The sequence below is a fragment of the Macaca fascicularis genome, chromosome 15 (genome assembly GCF_037993035.2).
Source record: "Macaca fascicularis isolate 582-1 chromosome 15, T2T-MFA8v1.1".
In the NCBI taxonomy this organism is placed as follows: domain Eukaryota; kingdom Metazoa; phylum Chordata; class Mammalia; order Primates; family Cercopithecidae; genus Macaca; species Macaca fascicularis.
In genome coordinates this window covers 61,123,599-61,130,176 of record NC_088389.1, presented here as the reverse complement: position 1 = coordinate 61,130,176, position 6,578 = coordinate 61,123,599, and the positions used below count along the sequence as shown (strand labels likewise).

Here is a 6,578-nt window from a genome sequence, read left to right as displayed (position 1 = left end):
AGGCAGCAGGAAGAAGGCAAAAGGGGAAGTCAGCCAAGTCTGTCCCCTCTTAAAGGGCTCAGGCTGCTCCTGCCTTTTGCAGGGCCCACAATAAGAGTACAAGGCTGGGTGCGGTGGCTCATGCCTGTAATACCAGCACTTCGGAAGGCTGAGGCCTGCAGAACACGAGGTCAGGAGATTGAGACCAACCTGGAACGTAGTGAAACCCTGTCTCTACTAAAAATATAAAAATTAGCTGGGCATGGTGGCACATGCCTGTAGTCCCAGCTACTCGGGAGGCTGAGGCAGGAGAATCGCTTGAACCCAGGAGGCGGAGGTTGTAGTAAGCTGAGATCACACCACTGCACTCCTGCCTGGGCTACAGAAAGAGACTCTGTCTCTCAATAAAAAAAAAAAAAAAAAGAGTACAAAGGGAGGTCTAGCTACTGTATGTTTATGTATTTAAAAGTTATAATTCAAGCCAACAGGCTACTAAGTAATATATGTTTATCTTCCTACCCTCAAAATGACAAAGGCAAAAACATGTCAAGCTATACTTTTTTTCTCTTGCGCCCAAATTCAATGTGGAATTGAGCTATAGTTTTTCTATGATTGGAAGCCACGAAGCACCAAAGACAATTGAATTTAATTATGACTGAATATATCTGGGATTCTGTTGATGAGCTGGCAAAGTCTGAATGAGACCAAGGTATTATAATAAAACCAAGGTATACATAATTCAAAAGTCATGATGTATTTATTCCATACATTATTTTTCTATCATCTGAGCAAAATTCAATAATTATGTTAATATCAACATTTTCACAAACTTGTCTTCTGTTGACAGTAATGCTCTAAAGCAGGGGTCCCCAAGCCCCAAGGTGCAGACCAGCTCTCTGCTAGGAACTGGGGCGCATAGCAGGAGGTGAGCGGCAGGTGAGCAAGCATTACCGCATGAGCCCCACCTCTCGTCAGATCAGCTGAGGCATTACAGTCTCGTAGGCAAGGGAACCTTATCCTGAACAGGGCATGCGAGGGATCTAGGTTGCATGAGAATCTAATGCCTGATGAGGTGGAACAGTTTCATCCTGAAATGATTCCCCCACAACCATGGTCTACGGAAAAATTATCTTTCAGGAAACCTGTCCCGGGTGCCAAAAAGGTTGGGGACTGTTTGTCTAAAGCAAGGATTGGTCAACCATAACCTGCAGTCCAGTCAACTGTTTTTTGTTTAAAACATTTTAAAGGAACACAATCATGCTCCATCTTTTACATGTTGTCCGTGGCTGTCTTCATGTTACAGTGGCAGAGCTGAGTAGCTGGGACTGGGACTGTATGGTCAACAAACCTAAAATATTTACTGTCTGCGTCTTTAAGAAAAAGTTGCCAACCCCTGATCTAAAGTATTTTTTTAATGTAATTGTAGTCAAAATATACAAAATTTGAATCTATTTTCATTAAGAAGTGTCAGTTAAAGTGAACATGGATGGCTGTGCGTGGCAGCTCACACCTGTAATCTCAGCACGTTGGGAGGCTGAGGCAGGTGGATCACTTGAGGTCAGGAGTTCAAGACCAGCCTGATCAACATGGTGAAACCCCATCTCTATCAAAAATACAAAAATTAGCCAGGTGTGGTGGCATACACTTGTAATCCCTGCTACTCGGGAGTACTGAGGTAGGAGAATTGCTTGAACCTGGGAGGCGGAGGTTGCAGTGAGCTGAGATTGTGCCACTGCACTTTAGCCTGGGTGACAGAGTGAGACTCCATCTCAAAAAAAAAAAAAAAAGTGAACATAGAAATTCAATAATTAAAATTATTTTTTGTATACATCTTCTAGAGAAGTTTTTTCCTAAAGAAGTTCAATAATTAAAATTATTTTTTGTATATATCTTCTAGAGAAGTCTTTTCCTAAAGAAGTCATAATTTAACAAATTAAAAGGTAAGATTCTTTTGTAGTTCACAAGCATGATGAGTGCATGTTCACATGCATGTGTGAGATATCACCCTCATGAACCTTGGTACGATGTCAGCACGTTACCCATCTCACATAAAAAATTTTTTTTAAAAAGGTAAAATACTAATTCTAATTCATGCATATTAACATTACTTAAATAAAGCTAAATTTTATTTAACACGTTTAAATAAATCTTATTAAACATTTCTGTGAAAATAAAACTTGACCTTCTACCATTCAACATCTATGTGATTGCCAGTGTAAAGACTTCGTACCATTCTTCATGCAATTCTACTTAGACCTACATATTGCGGATTTCAGAGCAGTATGAGTTGTTGAATACGGCAACATGTTCTTCAGCTGCCAGATACAATTGCTATGAATGCCCTGTAATTGGTGAGGACCTTCAGAATAGTGGGCTAGAACTTGAGAAGAAGCAAGAAAATAGATGTTTGGGACAACTGGGAAATGCTACTTTGTTGGGTAGGAATGTTAAACCCATGATATCTGCTGGGAAAGAATTAACAAGCAACTTGTGTTTTTCCAGTATCTAAGCTCTTCTGCCATTCAAATCCTTCCTGCTTTCTGAGCAGCAACCACCTCCAATGTCCTCAGGCACAGAGACGCAAAATTTCCAGGCTCAGAGTGTTTCAAGGGCGGGGCAAGAGTTGTGAATGTGTGTATCCCTGGGCTTGCATGGTGTTGGTAAGAATGAATATTTGGTGTATGGATTGCACTGTGTCTGTGTTGAGGACCTGATCCCAGATGATAGAGACCACCTTTGTGTTTGTTAGGAAATATTTATGTGTGTGTGTGTGGCCATCTTAGTCTGTTTTGTGTTTCTATAACAGAATACCTGAGACTGGGTGATTGATAAAGAAAAGAATTTGTTTCTTACAGTTCTGGAGGCTTAGTGAGTCTGAGATGGAGGGGCTGTCCCCGGTGAGGGCATTTTTGGTGCATCCTAACATGGAAGGATGACGTGAGAGTGTGCGAGAAAGGCGACGGGGTGCCTCACCCCTTTCCTTATCAGGAACCCACTCCTGATAACTCAAGACCGTGACATTAGCCCATTCTGGAAGGCAGTGTCCTTCCGACCTAATCACCTCTTAAAGGCCCCATCTCTCAACACCACTGCGTTGGGGATTAAGTTTCCAATACATGAGCTTTGGGGAACACATTCAAACCATAGCTGTGTGTGTGTGTGTGTGTGTGTGTGTGTGTGTGTGTGTGTGTGTGTGAGACAGAGAGAGAGAGAGAGACATTCGAGTGAGGCCCTCTGAAGCAGGAGGCCCAGAGCAGAGTCTAAGGACAGACAGTACTAAAAAGGCTCTCTGGAAACTCCCCTCAAATGGCTTCTGCTTACATCACCTTGGCCTTAACCGTATCTTGTGGCTGCTGCTGGCTGCAGTGGAGCCTGGGCACACTGTCAACTCCTGGAAAACCAGGAAGCAGGGGAATCATGATCAGGTTGGCTGCGAGTAGTCTCCGCTACACTGCCCTCTCCTCCTATTCTCTCTCTCTCTGGCAGTGACCTTCTCCCAGCCTCCTTTCCCTTCTCCCAACATCTAGGTCCTCCCTGCCACGCCTCCATGTCGAGCTGGGAGCCCCCATTTCCCTTATGTCACTGCCGGCCAGAGCTGCAATAGCCTGGATGAAGAGAGTGAGAGTAGGAAGTCCTAGGTGGCTCCTCAGTGCTCCCCGAGCCACACCTCCAGGAGCATGTCATTATCCTTGAGCCCAGTGGTTGTCACAGCTAACTGGCATGAGCAGTGAGGTGGGGAGGGGAGAGAGACCAGATGCCACCTGCCTCACTGCTCCTCCTCCATGCATGCGTGGAAGGTCATTGTCGCCAACTGGTTGTAGACTGTCCTCTGAAGAGCTGCCAGAAGGGCTTACTGCATTCCTCATAGATCAGAGAGCAGCATTTTTCTCTGGGAAGGTGCAGGCCCCACCAGACCCTTCACCAGCTACAGGGATCCCCCTCTGGGTGGCTCAGTTAGTTTCCCTCCTGTCTTAGACCCTGTCCCTTTCAAAGGTAATATAATCAAGGAAAGCAGATTTTTGAGTGAATGGCTCAAGGCTGGAAAGGAGAGATATACTCTCTTAACATAATCAGTTACTGGAGATATTTCAGCAAGAAGTTGCCTTTTGTAGGCTCAGAAGCATGACAGAGTTTTTCAATATTTCACCTGAGGCTAGACCACAGTGATCCTCCCTCTCTCCTCTCTGCCCTTGGGACTTGGAGCGTCTGCTACCTGATCAAGCAGCAGGACTCAAGCAAGGTAAATAGTGACTGACGGCTTATCCCACAGGCTGGGGAAGAAGCGGGGCTCTCAGAGGAGCCTGGCATGGCGGGGGTGAGAGGAGGGCATCTGTGGGAGGTGGGCTGGGGGCAATGGTGTGTCTCTGTCCTGCTGAGGTAGGAGCTAGGCCACTCTTTTCCCTGTGACTTCCTCTTTTCTGGGACCTGCCGTCCTGGAGATGCACAGGCGGCCCTGGGGGAGTGGGGGTGGATGGTGGCCCTAGAAGTGAGTGTTCTTGTCCATGCAGGTGCATGATGCAGTTAACCCTTTTGTCTTCCTTGTGACTAGCCTCTGTTGACTGCATTTCTGGCTCTGAATTCACAGGTGTGAGGGCCAGGAACCCTAAAAGGACACCACTCTGAAAATGCAAGTGCAGAGTAGCACCCCAAGCTGCTCTGCAAGCCAAACATGCTGCAGCAAAACAAGCAACAGGGCACCTGCCAGCCAGGGCCGGTCCGCACTCACCATGTCAGATCTACCAGGGCCGCTGATGAAGATCAGTCAGGCAGAGGGACAAGCCCAGAGGGCCCGTGGACCCAAGGGCCTTGGGGTCGGGGAGAAATGAGCTGGATGGAAAGGCAAAGGCAGGGGAAGACTTTTTTTCTGTGCCTTCCTGGCTGCATCTCACACAAAGAGAAGCCAAAGAAAGTCTTGCTATTTCTGTAGGAAAATGGTGTGGCAGGTACATGTGTATGCAGGTGCGTGTATCTGGATAAGTCAGCATACACGACAAGTAGATTCATGCACACATGTGTGCATATGTACACATGGGAGTGCACAACTAATAAATCTATGACAAATGTCATGCAGGGTGGAGGACCCACATTATCCTTTTAATTCAAGAGTTCGTAGCTGGGGTCCATGAATGGGTGCCAGTGAATCCCCTGAGATTATATGCCACAATTTTTCATGTACGTTTTTCTGGAAGTGAAGCCTTGATTTTCCTCAGACGCCCCAAGCCCCAAAATAATTTTTCTGCCTATTCTGTGATAGGCAGAATAATAGCTCTCCACATCCTAAACCTCAGAACCTGTGAATATGTTACATTCCACGGCAAAGGAGAATGGAGGCTGCAGATGGAATTAAGGTTGCTAATCCTCTGGTCTTGAGAAGGAGAGATTATTTTGGAGTATCTAGGGGGGCCCAGTGGAATCACAAGGTCCTTATAAGTAAAAGAGGAGAGTCAGAGTGAGGTGATGTGTGGGAGACTTGCCGCCACCGCTGGCTTTCAAGATGGGAGAGAACCCCAAGCCAAGGAGTGTGGGTGGTTCTAGGACCTGGAAAGGGCATGAAAATGGATTTACCCCTAGAGCCTCCAGAAAGGGACCCAGGCCTACTAATGAAACCGCCTTTGCAAAATTACGACTGAGACAGAGAAAGAGAGCTAACTTAATCAACTCCATCTTGTTTTTAACCTCCAAGCTGTCCTTGTTCTTTCCTGGGTGCAGGCTGAACTAACTTTGGGAGAAACTCAGTTTATGGTTTATAGTTTAAAACAAAGACCACAACAACCCTTTCCCAAAGCACATCTCTTCTTGCCTGGGGACTAGACTGCCTTTGTAGGACTAACGTTAGCCACAAGATTAGAAATTACGGTTTAGGAGTCACGCAACTGGAGGCTACAAGATTCTGACCCTCCCTAACCTGCTCCTAAGGTCAGTGCTTGAGATACTTTGCAAATGCTGCACTTGATGGATAGGGGGGCACCACCCAGATCAATAAACTGGTTCACCTGATCTTGTGGCCCCCACCAGGGAACTGACTCAGTGCAAGAAGCCAGTTTTGACTCCTTATGATTTCATCTCTGACCAATCAGCACTCCTGGCTCACTGGCCTCCCCCAACCCACCAAATTGTCCTTAAAAACTCTGCTCCCCAAATGCTCGGGAGACTGATTTGAGTAATAATAAAACTCTGGTCTCCTGCACAGCTGGCTCTGCGTGAATTACTTGTTCTCTATTGCAATTTCCCTGTCTTGAGAAATGGGCTCTGTCTAGGCAGTGGGCAAGGTGAACCCTTTGGGCCATTACACTGACACCTATATTTTAGCTCCATGAGACACATTTTGGACATCTGACTCCAGAGCTGTAAGATAAGAAATCTGTGTTGTTTTAAGTTCCTCTTGCTAGAATAGGTAGTTAGGCAGACATGAGCAGGGTGGGAGAGGCTCCACACACCCACCAGGAATGTCAGGTGATGATCAGGTGACGGCCAGCTGGTTGTTTCACTGTCTCTCTCAAATAATAATTGGTTGTAGCTGGTGCCAGGCAAAGGCAAGCTTCCAATAGATAGAAAACACCTGAAGCTGGTAATCAGTCACTTCCCAATAAGATCGGGCA

General features: G+C 46.2%; 1 long non-coding RNA gene and 1 other non-coding gene across 2 annotated transcripts; both read left to right on the top strand.

Moving 5' to 3' along the window:
* The first annotated feature begins 823 nt into the window (after positions 1-823).
* LOC123569153 (uncharacterized) lies at positions 824-6,166 on the top strand. Its single transcript, XR_010581501.2, has 4 exons — positions 824-915; positions 1,877-1,919; positions 4,132-4,219; positions 4,565-6,166. It is a non-coding gene; the product is annotated as an uncharacterized lncRNA (long non-coding RNA).
* LOC123569294 (small nucleolar RNA U13) lies at positions 1,925-2,028 on the top strand. Its single transcript, XR_006692932.2, has one exon. It is a non-coding gene; the product is annotated as a small nucleolar RNA U13 (small nucleolar RNA).
* Positions 6,167-6,578: the final 412 nt, after the last annotated feature.